This window comes from Chiloscyllium plagiosum, unplaced genomic scaffold, assembly GCF_037043375.1.
Source record: "Chiloscyllium plagiosum isolate Xiang-an unplaced genomic scaffold, Cpla_swu_hap1 HiC_scaffold_51, whole genome shotgun sequence".
Lineage (NCBI taxonomy): Eukaryota > Metazoa > Chordata > Chondrichthyes > Orectolobiformes > Hemiscylliidae > Chiloscyllium > Chiloscyllium plagiosum.
The window spans coordinates 39,021,708-39,047,638 of NW_028270189.1; the positions used below are offsets into that span (position 1 = coordinate 39,021,708).

General features: G+C 43.1%; 1 protein-coding gene across 2 annotated transcripts in view; it reads right to left on the reverse strand.

The window, feature by feature from the left end:
- Window positions 1-25,931, reverse strand: part of LOC148135184 (uncharacterized) — a 275,374-nt gene that overhangs the window by 113,734 nt on the left and 135,709 nt on the right. The gene's annotated exons all lie outside the window — the stretch shown is intronic.

Consider the following 25,931-nt stretch of genomic DNA (forward strand, 5'->3'; position numbering starts at 1 on the left):
TTTCAGTCCCAATCCTGCACTAGTTACACCAATCTTAAATGCAACCAGTTTAGTGATGTGGCCAATGATATAGGTCTCAGAGTAGGTCATTTTCGAGAGAAATGTGAGACAGAGAAATTTGAACTCATAACAAATCTTAAAATGATGGAGTGCCCCAAATGTTATTCTGCCTTTGAAGTTATTCTGCTCACACAATGTACTGGTCGTGGGATTTCTTTCTAGAACTGTTGGATTTGGCTGAATTTCCTTTGTTTCAGGCAGTGGAGAGATTCCAATGAATCCTCACCATGAATCCTTCACAAGTGGTAAAGATAACTCAGGGATCTTCTGGTCTCACACTTTGCTATCGGGCGGAACAAAGTAAGAGAGAGGGATCAATTGGCTGCTGCATCTCAGCCAGGGAACATTTTTCTCCCTCTCTGTATTGGAACATACAATAATGTCAACTGAACATCAAACTGGGCCATGTGGGCTCTCCTGGAACATTCTCTGGAAAACTTGATTATAGATTATATGCAAGTGCGTCATTCCTTTCAATCGCAAAAATGTCCCCACTTTTTAATTTAAAGACATGTGTCTGTGGACGTTGTAAATATCGGTAGGTGTCGTCATAGCATGTGTGTTAATATCAATACATCTTTTTCTTCAAATGTATTCAAGAGATAATACGCATCCAGTTGATGCACTTTTCAGAAAGTCATCGATGGTTCAATACTATTTCTTAGCTAAGATCGAAACTGATAATCCCCCAGAACAAAGAGCCAGCATTCCAGGAATGAGTAAAGGGAAACCTCTTTGAAAATCTTCGAAAAGAATTATCTCCTTTCATTTTATTTCAGGAGATCAAAACTGCACACAATGCATCAGGTGTCGTCTCAGCAATGCCCTGTACAGATGCAGTTAAACATTTCTGCGATTGAATCTGATGCCTTTTGCCAAAAACAGCATCATTCCATTTACCTCCCAAATCACTTGCTGCATCTGCAGACTGACTTCATATGATTCATGTACTAAAAACATGGAAACCGCCTGTATCACAGAGTTCTGTAATTTCTCTCCATTTAAATTGATTACCATTGTTTCATCCTTCACGCCAAAATAATCAACTTACTTTGTGTTATTTCTGCTGAAGTTTTGCTCACTAACCTTCCCTGTCTACATCGCATTGTAGGCTCACTACCTCCATTTGACGACACATTGAATGGCCATCTTGGTGTACAAGCTAACTAAGCTCCAAACCATTCCTTTCCCTTCCTCCAGATCTTTGATACAGATTATTGATCATTGATGACCCCACAGTGACCTCTGAGGCACTCTATCAATTACAGCTTTGCATCCTGAAAATAAACATTTGTGTCTATTCTCTATTTCCTGTTAGCGATACATTCCCTGTTCTTGTGTCGCCATTCAGGCAGTTTGAAAGGCCTCCTCCTGGGCTGTGTAATGTACTAAATGAACCTAATTATTTCATTCTATATTCCTGTGTAATTCCTTAGAGGGGCGGAATCGTCTCCTCTTGTCTCATTGTAACAATCCTGTCTGACTGAATGGGGTGATTCCCAACCTTGTAACAGCGTCGAGGGCTGGAATGAGGGAACAACACATGGGGTAGGGACAGCAGTATATCTCTGTAACAGCTTCGAAGTGTCGATTGAGGGAACAACACATGGCGTAGGGACAGAAGTTGTCCATTCGGCTGCACCATTCAGAATGTTCATGGCTGATCCGAGTTTGTCTGACCATCCATTTCCTGTCTGTTTCCTACAAACACTGATCTTCTGTCCAGCAAAGCTCAGTCCGAGCTGAGCCTTGTAAATCTTCAATAACCGAGTCTTTACTGATCCCTGAGAATGAGGACACCACAGGTAGCACAAAACTAAAGTGAAGGAGACGTCCTTATTTCATTGCGGGACTGTTATTTTAAAACTGTCTTAACTAAACAACAAATCACCACCTCTTTTCAGACATAAGGACAGAATAATTAGGAATAAAGATTAACCAAACCGGACCCACATTCCCACTGACCCTTTCCAATCAAATATGTATCACACCCAGCCTCTGCTGATGGCTCAGGAAGAGAATGCCTTTGTCGTATCTAATGTGTTCAGGTGTTTCTTCATGTCATGTACAGCAAATCGAATTGCTGGAAGACGAGCATCTGTGAGTCTGTGGGCATCATGATGAATGTGAGTTGGATCATCCACTCAATACTTCTGGCTGAGTGTAGTGCAGACACCACGCCCTTGACTTTTTTTTCACTGCTGTATAGAGTTGTTCCGATATTTAGGATGAGGATATTTCTGGAGCCCTCTCCTCCAGTAAATTGTTTAATACTCCATCGATATTTATGTTTGGATTTAACAGGACGACAGAGCTTAGGTCCGATCTGTTAGTCTTGGAATCATTTCCCCCTCTCCATCAGAAGTTAATTCTGCTATTTGGAATGCAACCACTCACGTGTGGGAGCTTTAATGGGTTGTCAACAGGTTTAGGTGCACGTGATTCCGGCCTTGGCATCAGCCCTGTATTCAGTGACCTAACCTGGTTTCTGATGCGGTAACACTTCCATTTTCATATTCTCATTCTGCTGAGGGCATCTCCCTGGTGTCACGCCTCCAATTTGTTACTTTAACTCATTCCATTTAAGGTAATAATCTAAATCGTTTCTTTTCCACAATGTCAACTTCTGTATTTGAAGTGAATGTGTTTCCCTCTGTTTTTCTCCGTGGCCATGATTAAATGCTCTGTAGTGTCAGTGACGCCAGTTCTTTGCAGTTTCAGAGTCAACTTGTGCACCATGCGTTATTGTTCAGTTCTCAGTGTACGGCGCTCCATGTTGGACAGGATGTTTGAGCATCTTTGACATCTTTCTTTTGAAATTGTCCAAAAACAGAAATTGCTGAAGAAATTACTGAAAATGTTGCAGCATCTTCTGGAGTGAATGCAGAGTTAAACTTTCAGGTCCAGTGACCCTTTACAAAGCTCCCAGTTTCTCCAGCATTTTTGTATTTTTATTTCCAGGTATCCATAGTTATTTGTTTAGTAAAAATTTGTTTTGTGCCTATTCATTTCTGGAGAAAATCAACATGTCTGTCAGCATCGACGCCAATGGTCTTTTCACAGCAGAGAGCGTCGTGAGCTGGGCGGAAGTGAAGTTGGAGTGAAGAGCTGGTCGGGAAGTTAAGTGATTGATATTTGAGTGGGTGTGTTCCAGACCCCGGCCACACAAAGTAGGGCCTCCCTCCCATCCTCCTCCTCTAACCTAACTTTAAAGTCCACAGGTAAGCTACTCAGTGTTCTTGTTTTGGAGATTAAGTGTAGAGTAATGGCAGCGCAGGCAGTGGAATGTCCCTCCTGCAGGATCTTTGAGGTAGGGGTGACCACCGATGCTCCTGCAGACTGCATCTGCAGGAAGTGCAGCCAGCTCCAGCTCCACACAGACCGTGTTAGGGAACTGGAACTGGAGTTGGATGAATTGAAGTTTATTCGAGAGGGTGAAAGGGTGATAGATAGAAGCTACAGGGACACAGCTACACCAGAGAACAGAGGTAGCTGGGTAACAGTTACAGGTGGGAAAGGGAGGAAGAGGCAGTGCAGGGATCCCCTGTGGTCGTTCCCCTCAACAATAAGTATACCGCGTTGGATACTGTTGGGGGAGAAGGCCTAGCAGGGGTAAACTGCAGTGACCGGGTTTCTGGCACGAGGTCCGGCTCTGAGGCTCAGAAGGGAAAGGGTGAGAGGAGGAGAGCGCTAGTTATAGGAGACTCTATAGTTAGAGGGACGGACAGGCGGTTCTGTGGACATGGGCGAGACTCTCGGATGGCTTGTTGCCTCCCGGGTGCCAGGGTCCAAGAAGTCTCGGACCATGTCTTCAGAATCCTAAGGGGGAGGGTGTGCAACCAGAAGTCGTGGTGCACGTTGGCACCAACTACATAGGTAGGAAGAGGGGTGGGAAGGTCATTCAGGAGCTCAGAGAGTTAGGCTGGAAGCTAAAAGCTAGGATGGACAGAGTTGTCATCTCTGGGTTGTTGCTGGTGCCACGAGACAGTGAGGCAAGGAATAGGGAGAGAGTGAAGTTGAACACGTGGCTGCAAGGATGGTGTAGGAGGGAGGGCTTCAGGTATTTGGAAAATTGGACTGCATTCTGGGGAAGGTGGGACCTGTAAAAGCAGGACGGGTTGCACCTGAACCAGAAGGGCACCAATATCCTGGGAGGTAGGTTTGCTAGCTATCTTCGGGGGGGTTTAAACTAAAAATTTGGCAGGGGGATGGGATCCGGACTTGTAGTCCAGCAAGTAGGTTAGCTGTTTGTCAGGATGTCCAAGAATGTCGGGAGGCTGTGGAGAAGGTAGCACTGACAGGGAATACTTGCGGACACAGAGATGGGTTCAAGTGTGTATACTTTAACGCAAGGAGTATCAGAAATAAGGTGGGTGAACTTTAGGCGTGGATCGGTACCTGGGACTACGACGTTGTGGCCATCACGGAAACGTGGATAGAAGAGGGACAGGAATGGTTGTTGGAGGTTCCTGGTTACAGATGTTTCAGTAAGATTAGGGAGGGTGGTAAAAAAAAGGAGGGGGTGTGGCGTTGCTAATTAGAAATGGTATAACGGCTGCAGAAAGGCAGTTCGAGGGGGATCTGCCTTTGGAGGTAGTATGGGCTGAAGTCAGAAATAGGAAAGGAGCAGTCAGCTTGTTGGGTGTTTACTATAGCCCCCCCCCCCCCCCCCCCCCCCCAATAGCAGCAGAGATGTGGAGAAACAGATTGGGAAACAGATTTTGGAAAGGTGCAGAAGCCACAGGTAGTAGTCATGGGCGATTTCAACTTCCCAAATATTGATTGGAAGCTCTTTAGATCAAGTAGATTGGATGGACCGGTATTTGTGCAGTGTGTCCAGGAAGCTTTTCTAACACAGTATGTAGATAGTCCGACCAGAGGGGAGGCCATATTGGATTTGTTACTTGGTAACGAACCGGGAGAAGTGATGGGCTTGTTAGTGGGTGAACATTTTGGTGATGGTGACCACAATTCTGTGACTTTCACCTTGGTTATGGAGAGAGATAGGTGCGTGCAACAGGGTAGGTTTTACAATTGGGGGAAGGGTAAATAAGATGCTGTAAGACAGGATCTGAGGAGCATAAGTTGGGAGCATAGGCTGTCAGGGAAGGATGTCGTGGAAATGTGGAACTTTTTCAAGGAACAGATACGATGTGTCCTTGATATGTATGCACCTGTCAGGCAGGAAAGAAATAGTCGTGTGAGGGAACCTTGGTTGACGAGGGAGGTTGAATGTCTTGTAAAGAGGACGAAGGAGGCTTACATAAGGCTGAGGAAACAGGGTTCAGACAGAGCGTTGGAGAGATACAAGATAGCCAGAAGGGATCTGAAGAAAGGGATTAGGAGAGCTAAGAGAGGGCATGAAAAGTCTTTGGCGGATAGGATCAAGGATAACCCCAAGGCATTTTATGTGTATGTGAGAAATATGAGAATGACGAGAACGCGGGTAGGTCCGATCAAGGACAGTAGTGGGAGACTGTGTATTGAGTCTGAAGAGATAGGAGAGGTCTTGAATGAGTAATTTTCTTCAGTATTTATAAACGAGAGGGACCGTATTGTTGAGGAGGAGAGTGTGAAACGGACTGGTAAGCTAGAAGAGATACTTGTTAGGCAGGAAGATGTGTTGGACATTTTGAACAACTTGAGGATAGACAAGTCCCCCGGACCTGACGGAATATATCCTAGAATTATGTGGGAAGCCAGAGAGGAAATTGCAGAACTGTTGGCAATGATCTTTTCGTCTTCACTGTCAACGGGGGTGGTGCCAGGGGACTGGAGAATGGCGAATGTTGTGCCCCTGTTCAAAAAAGGGAATAGGGATAACCCCGGGAATTACAGGCCAGTTAGTCTTACTTCGGTGGTAGGTAAAGTAATGGAAATGGTACTGAGGGATAGGATTTATGAGTATCTGGAAAGACACTGCTTGATTAGGGACAGCCAGCACGGATTTGTGAAGGGTAGGTCTTGCCTTACAAGTCTTATGAATTCTTTGAGGAGGTGACCAAGCATGTGGATGAGGGTAGAGCAGTGGATGTGGTATACATGGATTTTAGTAAGGCATTTGATAAGGTTCCCCATGATAGGCTTTTGCGGAAAGTCAGGAGGCATGGGATAGAGGGAAATTTGGCGAGTTGGATAGAAAACTGGCTAACCGGTCGAAGTCAGAGAGTGGTGGTAGATGGTAAATATTCAGCCTGGAGCAAAGTTACAAGTGGAGTTCCGCAGGGATCAGTTCTGGGTCCTCTGCTGTTTGTAATTTTTATTAATAACTTGGAAGAGGGAGTCGAATGGTGGGTCAGTAAATTTGCAGATGATACAAAGATTGGTGGAGTTGTGGATAGTGAGGAGGGCTGTTGTTGGCTACAAATGGACTTAGATATGATGCAGAGCTGAGCTGAGAAGTGGCAGATGGAGTTCAACGCTGTCAAGTGTGAGGTTGTCCATTTTGGAAGGACAAATAATAATGCGGAAAACAGGTTTAACGGTAGGGTTCTTAGTAAGGTGGAGGAGCAGAGGGACCTTGGGGTCTATGTTCATAGATCTTTGAAAGTTGCCACTCAGGTGGATAGAGCTTGTAAGAAGGCCTATGGTGTACTAGCGTTCATTAGCAGAGGGATTAAATTCAAGAGTCGTGAAGTGATGTTGCAGCTGTACAGGACTTTGGTTAGGCCACATTTGGAGTACTGTGTGCAGTTCTGGTCGCCTCATTTTAGGAAAGATGTGGAAGCTTTGGAGAGGGTGCAGAGAAGATTTACCAGGATGTTGCCTGGAATGGAGAATAGGTCGTACGAGGATAGGTTGAGAGTGCTCGGCCTTTTCTCATTGGAATGGCAAAGGATGAGGGGTGACTTGATAGAGGTTTATAAGGTGATCAGAGGAATAGATAGAGTAGACAGTCAGAAACTTTTTCCCCGGGTACAAGAGTGTTACGAGGGGACATAAATTTAAGGTGAAGGTTGGAAGGTATAGAGGAGATGTCAGGTTCTTTACCCAGAGAATGGTGGGGGCATGGAATGCGCTGCCTGTAGGAGTGGCAGAGTCAGAATCATTGGCGACCTTTAAGCGGCAATTGGATAGGTACATGGATGGGTGCTTAAGCTAGGACAGATGTTCGGCACAACATCGTGGGCCGAAGGGCCTGTTCTATGCTGTACTGTTCTATGTTCTATGTTCTATGGTCATCTGCAGAGACATAGAAACAGCGTTATCATTTCAAGCCCAGTTGACACTTCTTCAGAACTGAATAGGATTGGAAACTTGGATTTTTACTTCCTTGTCAGAGATGAGGGATGGGTGACAGGGAAAAGAGGGTGTGGCAAAGATAAACGGGCTTTTAGCATTGGTGAACGAGTGGATGATGTAAAATGGGGTTTAAATTATGGTGTTCATGGGAAAAAGGAGTTCTCTCCATTGAGTGCAAGATAAAGAAGACACAACCACACAAGGTCTTAGGGAGGCCAGGAGGGAGAATGTTGACTATATGGCATTTTATACATCTGGCCATAGATGTGTTTTCACACTCGAGATCATTGCCCCCTTTAGACAAAGGAATCCAGGTGTTTGACTTCTTATTGGCACTAGTAAGCATTTCATGCTGCCTCAGTATTGTAATAGGGAGAAAAAACAAATCACCACATGTAGTTTGGGCTTATTATCATTAACCTGTCATGTTTAATATTGTTTCAAATTTGCAGTGTTTATCTTTAAGTGCTTGTTCTTGAAGTTAGTATCAGATGTTTGTAGGAGGTTGGGTGGTGACATTGTAAAAGTTTCTAAAATCATGGGAGATATGGATAGGGTGAATAGCCAAGATCTTTCCAACGACATGGGGGAGTTCAGCCATAGTAGGCATAGTTTAAGGTGAAAGAGGGAAGATTTAAAAGGAACAGATGGTGGTGTGGATATGGAATGAGCTGACATAGGAAGAGTGGTAGATGCATGTACAGCTCCAACACTTAAAACTCCTTTGGTTAAACATGTGAATAGGAAACATTTCGAGGCATACGGTCCAAATGAAAGCAGATGGGACTAGCTTAATTTGGAGATGCTGGCCAGCATGGTGATTTAGAAATGCTTCACGCAGGGTCAGTGTGGGTTTGTGAAAGGGAATTATATTTTGCCCTGTAAAATCATGCAAAGTATTTCTGGAGATGCCTGAGAATGTAACATGCCGATTTGATAAAGGGGATCTGGTAGACATGAGGCTTTCCAGAGATTTTCCACAAGGTATTACAAAATAAAAGTTGTTACACAAGACAGAATCGGGCTGGCATTGTATGAGAGGTACACCATGGAGTGGGGTGGGTAGTTAATGAGATGAGTTTGGTAAGATAGCACCAGGAAACTAGCTCGGCCTCGTGCAGACAACCCCTCTGTCACACTCAATGAAAATGTCACTGAGACAGTTTTTTTGTTAGATTCAGCCCAGTGAGGCGAATACTCTGCTGTCCTCACTCCCAGTTACAAAGCTGCAGAACAAATGGTCATCCAAAACTCTCCATCACCTAAACTCACAGCAGTATCCCTTTTACTCATAATTCTTCATAATACTGACCCGTGTTGCATGATACTATCGAAATGTCTTCATTTCAGCGTTCTGAAACCTGTGAACATATCCTTCAATTACATTTTTTCTCAGTCTCCCCCATTCTTGAATCCAAAACACACTCATTTAGGCCCAGCTTGTCCATACCAACCAAATTGTCCATCCACTCTCACCCCATTTCCCTGCCCTTGCACTGTATCCCTCTAATCCTTTCCTATCTGTGTATTTGTCCAAATGCCTTTTCAATGTTGTTATTGTACCCACCTCAATCACTTCCACTGACAGCTCAGTCCATTTGCGTACCACACTCTGTGTAAAACATTTGCCCCTCAGGTTCTTTTTTATATATATTTTCTCCTTTCCAATCATTAATGGATGTCCTCTAGTCCTCGATTCCCCAACCTTAGGAAAAGGTTTGAAGTATTCACCCCATTCACGCCTGTCATGATTTTATAAGATTTACACTTCTATAAGAACCCTCTCAGTTTCCTACACTGTAAAGAAATAAGTTCTAATCTGTCCAACCACTGCCTATAACTTAGAGGCTTTAACCCAGGAAACATCTTTATAAATTTCTTCTCCACTCTTTCTCGTTCAATAATATATTTCCTATAGCAAGGTGAACAAAACTGAACACAATACTCCAACTGCAACCTTACCAACATCATGTACAACTGCAACATAACCTCCCAATTTCCATACTCAATGTGCTGATGAAGGCCAGTGTGCCAACAACCTTCTTCACTGTCCTGTGTATCTGTGACTCAAATTTCAGACAACCGTGCACCTGATCTCCAACGTCCTTTTGTTCCACTACACTCCTTAAGGCCCTCTCATTCATCATTAAACTCCTACCTGGATTTGACTTTCCAAAATGCAAGACGTCCCACTTATCTATATTAAACACCATTTCCTATTTCTCAGCCCACTTCCTCAGCTGACCAAGGTACTGCTGAAATTTCTGGTAATGTTCCTCATTGTAAATGATGTCTCCTAAGTTAGTGTCATCTAAAAACTTACTAACCTTGCGTTGTGCACTCTGGTCGAACTCATTGATATAGATAACAAACAGCAATGGGCCCAGGACCGCCTACTGAGGCACTCCACTAGTCACAGACCTCCAGTCCGACATCATACCTCCACCACAGCCATTTGCTTAATAAAGTCAAGCCAATTGTGTCGCCAATTTGCCAGTTTATAATGGAGTCCATGCGATCTACCTACTTGAGCGGTCTACCATGTGGAACCTTATCAAAGGCCTTCCTGAGATCCATATAGACAATGTCCACCACCCTGCCTTGTCAACCTTGCTGGTCACTTCCTCAAAAACTCTAACAAAATTTGTAAGGCATGATTTGCCACGCACAAAGCTAAGCTGACTGCTCCAAGTCACACTCTGTCTTTCCAAATGCATGCATATGTTATATCTCAGAACCTTCTCAAGCGGTTTACCGAAAACAGATGTGAAGCTTACTGGTCTATCTTTCCCAGGCTTTTCTTTGCAGCCCTTCTTGAATAAGGACACATTTGTTACCGCCCAGTTTTCCGGGTCCTTGGCCCATGAACTGTCTTCTCTCGCCTCTTGCAGTACTCTTGGGTATGTCTGGTCAGGACCAAGAAATTTGTCTGACTTTATGCATTCTAATATGTCCAACAGCACCTCTACTGTGATATGGACTGTACCAAGATATCACAACTAACCTCTCAAAGGTCACAGATCTTCATGTCTTTCTTCATGGTAAACACAGAGGGGAAATTGAGGACTTCATCCATCTCTTGTGGTTTTACACATGCGTGCCCATTTTGGATTTTAAGACGTCCTATTCTCTCTCTGGTTGTTCTTTTTCTTTCCTATCCTGAATTTGGATTCACATTAATCTGCTCAGCCAAGGCTATCTCATACCCCCTTTTCGCCTTGCTGATTTCCTTCTTCAGGAAACTCATCTATCCCCTGTGTACCTCCAGGGATTCCCTTGGTCCCAGATGCCTGTACCTGAGCCACGCCTCCATTTTGTTCTGGTCAGAGACTCAATATTCTTGTCATTCAGGGTTCTCTCTTCCAGCCTCGATTTCCCTTCATCCTCACAGGAACATATAGGAACATATCTCACTTTTGAATCCCTCCCACTTGCCCGGGATCCTTTTACCTCGAAACAAACTACTCCAATAATCCCCTGCAATCCCCTATCTAATTTCAACAAAATACACCTTGCTCCAATTTTGAACTTGAATCTGTGGACCAATTTTGTCCCTACCATACCTATTTTAAAAATAATACAGCTCTAGTCACTATTCCCAAAATGCTCCCCCACCTACCCTACCCTATTTCCCAAAAGTGGGTCGAGTTTGTCCCTTCCCCAGTAGGAACCTCTATATATTGCTTGTGGAAGCTTTCCTGAACACATTTAACAAATTACGTTCCATTTAAGTTTTTAACCATCTGGAAGTTCCCGTCTATGTTAGGAAAATTAAAATCACCTATTATGACAACCCTATTTCTCCTGCAAGTCACGCCAGTCTCCATGAATATTTGTTCCTCTAATTCCCATTGAATATTTGGAGGCTTATAGTGCAACCACTATAACATCACCATCCCCCTCTTACTTCTTTGCGCCGTTCACAAAACCTCTCAGTTATTTCAACTTTAAATACTAGAGTGATATGCGCCTGAATCAGAACTATTGGTATTTAAATTGTTTCCATTTTCATCTCTTCCTCGCAGTGATTTTTACATTCGCAGCCCCCCTTGTCAAGGTACAGTGGAAGTATGGAGCTGTAAATGGATGGGAACTACACATCCTGTCACTTCCTGCATTGGTTACATTTTTCCCCACACTGGGCAGTGATCCAACACAGTGTTACCGAAAAATGCAACAGCCTGGGTTTCTATATGAATAAACCAGTGCGGACTGCACAGCTCCACACGCTGGATATTTAGTCCAGGATTATAGATCAAGCATTGGTGTGGGCTGCATAGAGTTTCACTCTGGAAATTGCTGGGTTGCATAGAGCTGTATACTAGCAGGATCTACACAGTGCTCCATCCTGATGGGCTGGTTATGTGAGCTGGATTGCGAATGTGAGAGAACTAAACATCTGACAATACCTTTATTTTGTGTTTTCATTCTTGTGATTGGACCCTTCAAATCATGACTCATTCCGTTAGATCCATCCTTCTGGATGAGTCATGGTGAGTGTTGTTACAGCATCTGAGTCTGCAACATGACCAACAAATGAACCAGAGGCTGCAGAGAGGGGAGTCTCTGTAAAATGGAATGAGGGAATCACAATCAGATCAGACGTGGTCTTTGTGAATGGTGGGGCAGGATTGAATGGACCACTAATGCAACTTATTCATATATTTCTGTTTGTTCCAAGCGAACTCCCCTTTTCTCCCAGTGTCGCACACTGGTGGGGAGTGAAACACCTCCTGCTGCCCTTGCATAACAGGATGCTGGGGCCTCACTAACCTCCAGATTTCCCTTTTCTCCCAGTGTCGCACACTGGTGGGGAGTGAAACACCTCCTGCTGCCCTTGCATAACAGGATGCTGGGGCCTCACTAACCTCCAGATTTCCCTGTGGTCCAGTTTTGAGCTCTGAGTGACTCCCTCCTGTCCCTGTGTCCCAGTCTCAAGCAGTTGGATGACTGCCTCCTGTTCCTGTGTAACAGACTCAGGCAATTGAATAACTGCCTCGTGTTCCTGTGTCCCAATCTCGAGCTCTGAGTGACTCCGTCCTTTCCCTGTGCCCCAGTCTTAAGCAGTTGAATGACTGCGTCCTGTTCCAGTGTCCCAATCTTGGGAAGCTTAGTGACTGCTTTCTGATCCAAGGTTTGCGATAGTAAATGTCCTCCTCCGACTACTGACGAACATGCTCCAATAGCTCTGAGCTCACCTGCTGCTCCTGGGGAATGGAGATGAGGGCCTGAATGGCCTCTTCACATTCCTTACAGCTTCTCTTGACTAAAAGCCTTTCTTCTGTTTCTGTAAAACTTCATTAAAATCTGAATGATGTATTTTTGTATTTTACTCTCAGCAATTGATCAAACAAGCTGACTGGCAGAATTCGGAACCTGAATAGCCTCCTCCTGTTCCTGTGTTATACACTCAAGAGGCAATAGAGTCTCAAAGATGTACAGTACAGAAAAATACCTTTCAGTCTGATCGTCCATCCCGACCAAATATCCTAAATAAATCTCGTCCCCCTTGCCAGCACTTGGCCCATCTCCCTCTAAACACTTCCAATGCATGTATCCATCAAAATGCCTTTTAAATGGTGTAACTGTACCTGCCTCCACCATCTCTTTTGGCTGTTCAATCCATACACACAGCAGTCTCTGTGTGAAAATGTTGTCCCTCATTTTCCTTTTTAAATCTTTGCTTCTAATTTTGGACTCGCCTATCCTGGGTAAAAGACGTTGACTTATCTATGCCCCTCATGATTTTATAAACCTCTTTAAGGTCACCCCTCAGCCTCAACGCTTGAAAATAGCCCCAGCCTATTCAAACTCTCCCTGTAACTCTAACCCTCCAACACCTGCAATATTCTTTTAAATCTCTTCTGCACCTTTTCAAGTTTGACAACATCTTTCCGACAGCAGGGAGACCAGGAATAAAGGCAGTATTACGAAAGTAGCCAAACCAATGTCCTGTACAGATGCAACATGTCATGCAAACGCTCAGACTCAAAGCACTCACCAGTAAAGGGAAGATCACCAAGTGCCTTCTTCCCTGCGCTGTCTACCTGTGATGGCACTTTCAAGGAACGGAGAACCTGTACCACAAGGTGACACAGTAGCTCAGTGACTAGCATTGCTGCTTCAGAGCGCAGCGATCTGGGTTTAATTCCATCCTTGAATGACTGCCTGTGTGTAGTTTGCACTTCTCCCCGTGTCTGCATGAGTTTCCATTGGATGTTATGTTTTCCTCCGACAATATAAAGATATACAGATTAGGATAGTTTGGCCATGCTAAATTGCGTAATGTACCCAGGGATGTGTAGGCGAGGTGGATTAGCCATGGAAAATGCAGGCTCAGAGGGATAGGGGAGGAGTTTGTCCAGTGGGATACTGTTTAGAGGTTCGGTGTGTCCTCGATGTGCCGAATAGGCTGTTTCCTCACTGTAGGGATTCGATCATTTCTATGGAGTTCTCCATTATTGTCAGCTTTCGACGGGGCCCTACCTATACGTCTTGCCTTGATTTGTCTTGCCAAAATGCAATACCTCACATTTAACTAAACTAATCTGCATCTGCCATTCCTCGGCTCACCTAATCAAGGTCCCATTATAGTCTGAGAGATCATTCTTCACTGTCGACTACACCAACCAATTTGGTATTATCTACAAATTTACTAACCATACTTCATATACTCAAGTGCAAATGATTTGTATAAGTGACCAAAAGCAGTGGACCCACTTTTGATCTTTGCGCACGCCACTGGTCACAGGTCTCCAAGTTTAATGAACAAATGCCAACTGTCACGCCCTGTCTCCAATATTCAAGAAAATTTTGGATCTAAATAGCGAGCTCTTCCTGGATCCCAGGCAGTCTAACCTCGCTAACCAGTCTACCATGTTGAACATTTTGGTTTTCTTACTGAATTCCATAAAGACAACATCCACTCTCCTGCCTTCATCAATCATCTTCATCACTTCCTCAAAAAATTCCACCGAGTCAGTGAAACGTGATCTCCGATGTACAAAGCCCTCTTCAGTCCTTGTCTTTCCAAATGCATATCGATCCTTTTCCTCGAAATCCCTTGGTTTTTTCTTACTTTCTTAAATAATGACACTATGTTATCAGCCCTCCAGTCTTTTGACACCTCACCTGTGGAAATCAATGTTACAAATATGTCAGCAAACTGCTGAGCATTCTCTTTCCTAGCTTCCCACAAGCATCTGGGATACAATGCTCAGGTCCCAGGGATTTGTTCACCTTTATGTGTTTTAAAATGTCCAATGCCTCCTTGTAATATAGACACTTTTCAATGTATCACTATATATTTCTTCATTCTCTCGCTCTTGTAACGTCCTCTACATTAAACACTGAGGAGAAATACTTGTTTTGTATCCCTCCAATCTCCTGTGGTTCCATACATAGGTAGCCTTGCTGATCTTTAAGGGACATTTTTCTCTCCCTAGTTAATCTTTTGCCATTAAAGGATTTGTAGAATTTTTTCAATGCCTCGTTAACCTTATTTCTAAGACCATCCCATGTCCACATTTTTCTGGCCCGATTTCCCCATTGACTATACACGTACTGCAATTATACACCTCTCGGGATTCACTTGATCTCAGCTCTGTTTACCTGACATATGCCTCCTTCCTTACCTTGACCAAAGCATCTATATTTCTAGCTATTCAGCATTCCCTGCCCTCACCAGCCTTGCCCATCTCAGTAATGGGAACACGTTGTCTCTGGACTCTCTGAAACCAAGTTTTGATGGCCTTACATTTTCCAACCATCCCTTTACCTGTGAATAAGGTATCCCAACCAGCCTTTCACAGGGCTCACCGAACACTTTCAAAACTGGTTTTGTTCAAAGTTAGAACTTTAATGTCTACATCAGGCCTTTCCCATTCCAAAACTAATTTAAAACTGATATTTATGAGTTAACAGACATGAAAGTTAGATAACCACTTCCTGCCCCTCTGTAATAGGCTCGAGAGGCTGAATGGGCTCCTCGTGGCCCTCTGTAATACACTGGAAAGGCTGAATGACCTCCTCCTGTCCTGGTGTAACAGACCCGAGACATTAAATGAAACAGCAACCCATGGATTACGAGCAGCCGTTAAACTGTATCTGATGGAGGTCCATCCCTTCTCAGTTACAGTAACACAACCAACGCAATGTACTCCAGGTGCCCTCATAGTAGCACCTCATACATCTGCAGCGACACATCTCCTTGTTTTGAATGATTCTATTGGCAAAATGTGCCAATATTCTAGATTTCCACCTTTTTAATTAGCAATAGGCTAATATGGGCTGAATGGCCTTCTCTTATCCCTTTGTGAGAGGCCCATAGGGACCGAATTGCTTCGGCCTGTCGCTGAGCAGCAATCTCAATGCTCTGTCTCAAGGTTATGAAAGGAATTGATAACAGGGCATTAAAACCAGGAGGAGCCTCACACTGGTCAATAAGTATCATACTTTGGGTTAAGGTATCTAGAAACTCGCCCACCCGACTTTTTTTTATGCAGCTGCTCTGTTATTTTATAACTGCCTCCTTTCATAAACAGAGTGGAACATATATAGTCCCCTGCAGTGTTCTGTTAATACTCTCATAAACAAGTTAAAAAAAGATTTAAAAGTTTTGAAGATTTATGGTTCATCCCTCCGCAACCCTCATCCATTCCATCCAAATTCAGTAAATGTTCCCTTTTATAGTGATATGAAAAGTGATGGGTGGAACTGGTTAACTGAGCCTGTTTGTTCAGTCATGATTTGGAAATGCTGGTGTTGGACTGGGGTGTACAAAGTTAAAAATCACACAACAACAGATTATAGTCCAACCGGTTTAATTGGAAGCAACACTAGCTTTTGGAGCGCCGCTCCTTCATCAGGTGATAGTGGAGGACACAATTCTAAGGCACAGAATTTATAGCAAAAATTTACAGTGTTATGTAACTGAAATTATACATTGAAAAATACCCGGATTGTCTGTAGAGTCTTTCATCTGTTTGACTACCATGTTAGTTCACTTATTTCATGTGTAAATCACAAAACCCTTTTTTTTTAAAGTTACATTCTCAGGTTAGCTGCAACATAAGTGCTAGCTAGACAATATGTGAAAGGTGTTAGCCCCCTGTGTTCTCTGTCTATGCCATGGTGTTTAGATTGATTCTAATCTGAAAAGTGAGAACATAGAGTTTTACATGAATTCATGCAGTTTTTGAGCAAAGTACAATGCAACTCTGCAAGTACAAATTCACCCCACAAAAAATCTGCATAGATGTAGGTCGTCTGTTTGTGTATGTGTGTGTTTGTTTGGGTTGGGGGTTGTGAGTGTGAGATGGAGTGTTTATGTGTGTGTAGATGAAGAGTGTCTTAAGTCTGTGAGGGGATGCATGTGTGAGTGTGGCAGTGTGTGTGCGTGTCTGGGGTGGGGGGCTGTGAGTGTCTGTGAGAGAGAGTGTACATGTGTGTGCATGAGTGTAGAGTGGTCCACGTCTCTGTGCGGAAGCCTGTGTGAGTGTGGGTGTCTGTAAGGGTGCGTGTGAGTGTCTGTGTACCTGTGTGTCCGCATGTATGTGTGTGTATAGGAGTGCCTGTGTGTGTGTGTATAGCACAATGGTGGTCACCTGTAATGTGACATAAACCCAAGGTCCCGGTTGAGGCCCTCCCTATGGGTACCGAAATTAGCTATCAGCCTCTGCTTGGCCACCTTTCGCTGCTGCCTGTCCTGAAGTCCGTCTTGGAGGATGGTCACCCGAAGGCCCGAGGTTGAATGTCCTGGACCACTGACGTGTTCCCCAACTGGGAGGGAACAATCCTGTCTGTTGCTTGTTGTACGGTGCCCATTCATCCATTGTCGTAGCCTTTGCTCAGTTTCCCAGTATTTGTTCAGTGACTGTGATTAATGCCAATCTCCATCGATTCTAATTATCCCAGTGGAGGGTTTCCATCTTTTAATGATAAATGGGCGCCGTTCAATGTGTTATCCCATTACATGAGCGGGAGCATCACTGACAGCACTTTCTGCGTTTTATGGGTGGTCATTATCATTGCGGATCTATTACACTCTTCTCATTATTCAATATATTTATTTTCCTTTCCTGGCTATCATTGGTATTCCTGGTAAGTGTCACTGTCCAGTTTTTTTTTCTATAAACCAGTTATGACTGTATTACTGTTCTTTTATATAGTCTACACATCTTGTCACTATTATTGTTCCTGTTGAAACTCTCAATCCAGATATTTACTCTACAGACTACTACTAAGTACATCAATGATCGTGTTCAATTACTGTCTCCCTCTCTGTTCTGCCATCGTTACTCATGTGTCTCTATGTTGACCTACTCAGTTTCAGCGGAGAACTATAATTTATTGTATCATTGCCTTTGTATTTAAATATTAAGAGCATGGAGGTCACTCTGTACTGTTCTGGTTACAAACTCCACTTCCTGCCACTGTTTCCATCCCATCCCTGGCCAATATCTGCGGCTGAAGCAGACAAGTCACAACTGTGGGTGATCCCTTTGACCATGAGCTGATTCTTGACACCATACCCTGACCATTTCTAACTTGAAATACTCACCACTCCAGAATATATCTCACTGGTTTATTCCATCTGCTGTTTGAACCTTGAGCTATGAAATACAGCCAATAATCTGCTGCTGACACTCCCGGCTTCAAACCTGCCGAAGCAAATCTGATTCGAACTCACACCAAACTCCCATCCATCTGTCATTCATGTGCACGCCGATGTATATTGCTATTGTGTCTGGCAATGCCTTTATTTTGACATTCTCAAACACTTTACCTCATCTGTCCATGAAACTTCTCTCGTTCTCTCTCTGTCGATTAACAAAAAGCCTGCCAGTTGTTCTTATTTAAAATAATTTCCTCCATGTGCATTCCTTCTCAAACAATGAGTTTCGCATTCAACCACGCCAATCGCGCACACACACGCACTCTCTCTCAGTCTTTGATGAACACACACACGCAGCAAACCTTCCCATTGTAGGTAGTAATCTGATGCGAGTATAGTTAGCATATGATAGTAACGTTTGCAATATTCTCCATGCTGGGCAGATAGTACAGTTTACTGAGCAGCACACTAGCATGGTCTGCACAGCTCTCCATGCTGGGCTGTCATCTTGTCCCAGTTTATGTTATTTCTGATGTTCTGTGAAGCAGATTGAGAAGTTGATGTAACAAACCATTTCCGCTGATCTGACAATGAATTTATTCAATGTTCTCATTCTTGTCATTTTACTCTCGAAGCTCTCACTTCTCCAGTTAGTGCCACTGCCCTGTCTGTTTCCCCATATTTCCACAACATCTTTTCAGTTAATTAACTGTCTCTTTCTGTCTTTAATGTGAATCTTTCTGTCCCTCTGTATCTTTCCCTGGCCTTTGCTTTTTGCTCCCTAGTGTATCAAGTGCTGGCATTGTGTAGATTAGAAACAGTAAAATGATGTGAGTCAGACTGTTGTTCACTTCCCCGTATGTCCCACGTGATGGTCCATGGATAGGAATGTTTTAGAAGTTATGAGACACATCCTTGTAACTTGGTCTGTATCTGAATCTGTCCCTCTCAGGTGACCTTGCGATCAGTAGCAAGAGGAAGCCCGTAGAGTAAAGGGCCAGACATCTAAATTGTGTGACAATGCTGTCACTTTTGTAAAAAAAAAAGCTATTTGTTTTTTCTAAATAAGAGATCTTAAAGGCCAAACTGCCTACTGAAAACGGCTCAAGTAAATAACTTACGACGCTTTTAGGATTTTTAATAAATAGTAGTAACAATGGCCTCGTACCTTATCCCCAGCTGCTAATCTCTCTGACACCTGACTTGATGCTGATTCCTCCTGGATTGGAGAACTGTATGCAAGAATGTATGTCTGAATGTTCCTCTTTGCTAAGGGGTGTGTTTATGGGATGTTAGTATATTGGAACAGTTCATCTGTAGAAGGTACTGTATCCATTATTCGGTTAAGGTTTCCAATAGTTAAATTATTCTAAATCCCTCGTCATTTTGAATGGATTTGCATTAGAGTGTTTAAATATATTGTGTTTTGCTTGATGGTGAGTGGTTTGACGAGTAGTATCACATCTGGAACACCCACTTCACATCTACCTTTAAAATAAAAAAGGTTTGGCATCCAAGCTAACCTCTTAAAATAGTTTGAGGCAGTCCAGTTATTCTATAGCAAATTGGGGACTCCTGTCTGGTTCTAAATCGATAATACCAAATTGGGTTTAGAATTACAATCCCTACAGTGTGCAAACAGGCCATTCGACCCAACAAGTTCACACCGACCCTCCGAGGAGTAACCTACCCAGACCCATTCCTTTACTCTATTCTTACTCATTTACCCCGACTAAGGCACCCAACCCACACATCCCTGAAATCTATGAACAATTTAGCATGGCCAATTCACCTGACATGCACATCTTTGGATTGTTGGAGGAAACCAGAGAATCCAGAATAAGCTCATGCAGACACTGGAGAGTATGCACCGGGAGACTATTGGGTTTAAACGTCGTGTATGGTAGCTGTTAGTGTCTTTTGTTGTGGATGTTAAATTCGGTTGGTTTAAACAGTGTTTTGTATATAAAGATTCTTTCAGTCATTAAGAGTTCGCTGGGTGTGGAGGAAGTGAAGTTGGGGGTTTTACGAAATGTAATGAAATCAAAGCTATAGGAATTGGCAGACAGCTGGAATTGGGGTTGCGTTTGTCTGTGCGAAAATGAGAGACAATTACAGCTTTTAGCTCAGCAATTACATTTTGTTGAACCGCCATCAGACTCTTTGGAAATGGCTAGAATTCAATTTCAAATGAGGCACTTTGAACATGAGAAGGAATTGAAACAGTTTGAATTATGATGAAAAGCAGAAATAAAAGAAAAAGAAGTGAAGAAGAAAGAGAGAAAAGGAGAGAAGAAAAGCAGAGAGTTTCAACTTTAAAAGTTAGCAATTAGAGAGGAAAGTTGACATAGAAGGCGGAGATGAAGATAGATGCTAGGCTGGATGAGGAGGATAGTGAGGTTGAGCAACCCTGTAGGAGACAATGGCCTAACAGGGTTCTGTTAAATGCACCCAGGCATTATCTAAACTTGATGAGAAGCATGTGGAAAGCCTTTTGATTTTCATTTGAGAAAGTGGAGAAACAAATGCAGTGCTCAGTGACCATGTGGATTTAGTTGATCCAAAAAAGGCTGGTAGGTATTTGCATTCCTATCGGAGGAGGTATCTGGCCAGTATGGGGTGAAGAAAGCCATCTGAAGTGTATATGAGGTTGTTCCAGAAGCTGACAGACAGCGTTTCAGGAATCTAAAAAAGTGTCCCTGGTTAAACGCACATTGAGTTTGAAAGGATGAAACAAAGTAATTTTGAAAGGTGGGTAAGGGTATTAAAAACAGAGCAAAACTATGACACTGTTAGAGAGATTCTTAGTTTGGAGAAGTTCAACAATTCACTTCCTGCTGTCGTGAGAACTCGTGTGGAAGAGCAGAGAGTTACGATGGCAAGATTAGAAACTGAAATGGCTGATGATGATGATTGGGTTCAGAAATCAAAGTTTAGTTTCTGTGGGAGATTGAGGAGAATGTATGAGATAGTCTTAAATCATATCCCTGTGAGAGTAAGGTTTACTGGCATAGGCCATGAGTAGCGGGTAAAGAGGTTACAGCATTAAGAAGTACAGAAGCATGTAATTCTTTTATGCTGAGACATGAGGAGCTATGTCTTTCAGAAGGACTATTGGAGAAATGAGAAGTGCTCCATTATGTAACGTGTGGTTGGAGTGTCCAGTGGAAACATCAACAGATTTATTCCACAATGGGGAAGGAGGCCTTGAGCTTAGTGTTGGCGTTACAACATTTCAGCATTTTAATTGCGAATAACATACATTAACCAAATATTTTTCACTAATCGTGACCCCTTAAAATGTTTGGAGAAGTTTAGGGAGAGAAATACCAGTCTGTTTTTATTGAGCTTATTATTTCTGCCATTCAATTTGAAATCATTCAGGTGACGGGGGCGAGAAAACCTAAGTTTTGACATGTTGTGGAGACTTGGATGAAGAAAGACAAAGGCATTCTGCGGCAGGAATAAAATGACTGAAATCGAAACTAGTTGTGAACAATTGTATGCTCAGAGTCAATGTAATATATATATATATATATATGTTTTGCAAACTACTAACAGAGGAAGACTAGGAGGTCTAAAATGAATCTACCGTTGTACATTGATGGATTATTTTATAAAAGGTGGAGTCGTGAGGATACTAACACTGTAAAAAGGTTATTTTCACTTGGGTTTTTTTTTTGAAGAGAGGTTTTAAAGGCAGAGGTGGAGAACTGCTGTCTGAAAACAGTTTAAGTAAATAACTGAGAAAACCTTTAGGTTTCATTAAAACGGTGGTAACAATGGAAGGGCAGTGGCAGCTCTCCCAGACCAGGTTTTCTCGTTTTGTTATTAGTTGCAGCATCCAGAAGCTATTGGGCATCCCAGAATGGTTGGAGGTTTCAATACATGATCCCTAGCTGCTTTTCTGTCTGAGATCTCTGTTGATGTTGATTTCTCCTGGATTGGAAAACTGCTGTAAGGATCTGTATTTGAGTATATCTTTGTGCCAAGCGGTGTAAACCAAGAAGGTACGGTATCTATTGTTTGTGTAAGTGTTCCAACATATAAGCTATCCCAAAATGTTCTTTTCTTTGATTGTATTTTAACTAAAGCATTTTAATAGATTATATTTTGCTTAATGTTGAATGGTTTGACCAGTCACAGCAACATATCTGGAACGCACACTTCCCACCTGTATTCAAAATAAGGAAAGGTTTGTATCTAAACGGCCTTCTTAAAACATTTTGGGGGGATATGGACTGGTCCACAACGCTTGTCGCCGAGGGGTTTGTGACTGACTCCTGTAATTGAAAATTTAATGGAGGGGCTGGGGATGATTTGCTGGAGGATGTGCTGTGAACTGCCTCAGACATTCAGGGAGAGCTGAGGATTTGGTGACCCAACTCTGAATGGAGCATGGAGACTGTGGTTACAGCATCTGGGTCTGTAACATGAACAACAAATGGAGCAGAGGCTGCATATAGGGGAAGCTTGAAACCACACAGTGAGTGTGTTTGGGGAAAGGGATCTGCTGTATCCACCTCAGGTTTTCCAGGAACAGCTTCCCAAGATTCACTTAACCCAGGAGCAGAGTGTGAGGGACACTGATTGAACAAGGAGCTGGTCACAGAGCGGTGTGACCTCCTTCAACACGACCTGCAGCTTCACACCAGGGGGAGGATGGCGCTGCCAGTGGCTGTTAGGGTCACTGATTCATTCAGCTTCTATGATCCAGAACATTCCAGGCAGGACTAGGTGACATATCCATCATTTCCCAGTATCTCAACATCAATGCCACCAGTCGGTGATGGAGGATATATATGGCGGATGAGGTATTACATTGTTTCTCCCACAACAGGGAGCTGCCGGGTCTATCCAGTATAGTGAGATACCCGTTGGTGTACATGGCATCTGCGGAGTACCCATGTCAATAGGGAGAGGTAGAGGAACTGAAGGAGCTCTCTCTCTATTAATGTTACAGTGTACCCATGCACAGTACATCATGTTGGTGAATACCCACTGTCCTGGCAGCATTCACGGCCTCTTCGTTCAGAAGCAGTCAGCCATTCCCATCCTCATCGGGTCTCCACGTAGAAATAAATGAATATATCTTGAACAAAGGCCGTCCCCTTGATGCATGTTTCAAAACACCATCCCCACCACCAATCAACAACATCAATATATTCCATGTGTACGGAGAGCAATAGGGTCGCTAGCAGTGTCTGGGAGCAAACGATCAGTGATGAAGCAAAACCTCCCATGTCTGAACGGGTTTGAGTGAACCCCCCAGTACACAGCACCATTAAGTCCTGTAATCCCTCTCCATTTCAGTAACGTATTGCCTTCCATTATTCCTGTAAATGAAATGACAGGTTATATCATGTTAAATTCCACGTGCCAAACAATTATCTATTGCCTTTACCTCTCTGAATCTATTTGCAGACTCTCCACACTCTCTTAATAATTTAATCTCTTGCTTACCACAGCGATATCACCAAACTCAGCATCTGTATATCTGTTCCACCCTCCTGATCATTAATATAGATTGTTAATAGTTGAGAACCTAGCGCTGGTCACTGTGTGACCCTACTGGTTACGTTCTGTATAACTGATTGAGGCTGATTTATCCTGAGTGCCTGCTTCCTGTATGATACCCAGTCCTCCCCCATTCCTGTGCAACACAGTCGAAGAGTTGAATAAGAACAAGGAGCATCTGTGAGGAATCCAACCCCTTGATGAGACTGATGTCAACGCGGCCTCTGTTCCACTTGCCTGCCATCTCTTCATCCTAAAACTCTAGTCTCTTGTTGAAGATTGCGCCACATGAAAAAAAAATCCACTCCACATCTACACTTTAAATTATTTTTAGCATTTTACAGACCTCAATGAGATCTCCTTTCATTCTTATAAACTCGAGAGTATAGGCCTAAACTGCTCAATTTATCTTCATAAGACAAATACTACAAATATGGAATCAATCTAATGAAGCTCTTCTGAATTGCCGACAATGCAAATACCTCATTCTGCACGACACCCAAACTGTACTCCAGTTGCAGCCTCACTAATGCCTTGCATAGCTACACCAACTCTTCCTACCTTTCTACTCTATCCTTTTCTAAATAAACACTGAAATTATGCTTGCCTTTCTCATTACTTGCAGTACCCACATGCAGGTTTTCTGTGATATGCAAGCAGACACCCAGATCCCTCTGCACCTAAGCACTTTGAACTTTCCCTCCATTTAGATAATAATTTGTCTTTCTATTATACTGGCCAACTTGAATAGCCCCATATTTATTCATTTTAATTTTCCTTGCCAAATGTTGGCCCATTCACCCAACCTATCCATATCGTTTTAATATCTCTTGCATTATCATTCCGAAGTAATTTCCCACCGATATCAGTGTCATCTGAAAATGTGGCATCGTATTTTCTATCCCATCAACCGAGTACAATAATACTATCGATCGCAAATGGTTGAGGCATGAGTACTGAAATCAATGGCACCCCACAAATTGCATTTGCCGAAAGGAAATGATACATTTATTCCATCTGACTACATTTTGTTGGTTAACCAATCCTCCATCCAAGCTAATAAATTACTCCTAAACCCATGTTGTCTGATCTTACCACATTCTTTTTGGAGAAGCGACATATCCGATGCCTTCAGGAAGACCAGATATGTTACATCTCCAAGATTCCCACGATCCACCTCGTTTGTGACATCTTCAAATATCTCAAGCAAACAATTCAAACACGATTTAGCCTTCGTAAAACCATGTTGACTCTGACGGATTGTAGTTTAAGTTTGCAAATGTCCTGAACAATGGATTCTAACAATTTTCCTTACATTACAATAGTTTACTGTTACATTTTACTCCCTAATGTATACCATTATTCTAAGTTCTTCCCTTTCGAAAACCTTTACATTTTCTTTGAATTCCTGTTTAATGGGCACAAGACTTGAAGAGATCTGCTCCAATTGCTGTGTAAGAGCCATGTATCACTGAATGGACTCATCATCCTGCTGATGTACAAAATCGATGAGCTGATGTCTTTCTGGTCTTCCCACGTTGTCATCTCCAAGGCCAGAATGACTTCCTCCTGTTGATGCTTTGGAGGATTGGGAGATTATGGAATCTTCCTGTTGCTGTGTAACATTTTGAGGAGCTGATGGGTCTTCTCATACTTCTCCATAACAGGTGGATATACTGAACGGTCTCCTCATGTATCCCGGAGATGGGACAGAGGAATTGATTGGTCTTCTCTTGTTCCCATATAACAGACTCGTGCCTAAATTATCTATTCCTTTCTCATGAAAGAAGTCTCAGATAGTTTTTATCCTTATCTAATTCCCTTGCAATAGGCTCGGTGGGTCTGAATGGCCTCCTGTTATCCCAGTGTAACAATCTCCAGTCACTGTGTGACCGCTTTTAGTTCCTATGTTACAGACTTGAGGAGGTTGAATGTACTGGACCTGTTGCTGTTTAGCAGGATACTGGTGCAGCATGGCCTACTGTTATAGGGTCGAGGAGCTGATTGGCCTCTTTCTGTAAATGTATAACAGGCTCCAGGAGCTGAATAGCCTCGTCCTGTTTTGATGTAACAGGTTCGAAGGCCTGAATATCCTCCTGTTGTTCCTGTGTAACAGGCTGGAGAACGGAATGGATTCCTCCACTATCTGTGTAATTCGCTTCACTTGTTGACTCCTCCTGTCATCTATGTTGAAATAAGATCATCCTTAATTTATGTAAAATCCAATGGCTACTGGGTCAACCTGATCATCCTTTCGTTATAAGCTAGCACCTTCATTGCAGGAATCAGTTGAGGGAACCATCTCTGAGCTGCTTCCAATATAACAACATCCTTTCTTCATTGAAGAGATTAAATCTGTGCACACTACTCCAGATGTGATCTCACTAAGCCCCTGTACAGCAGCAGCAACACGTTACCAGCCTGCTGTAAAGTTCCCACCCAGGTTAGAGCAGTCTCAGCTCTCTGGGAGAATACAGAGCATTGCTGAACGATCATT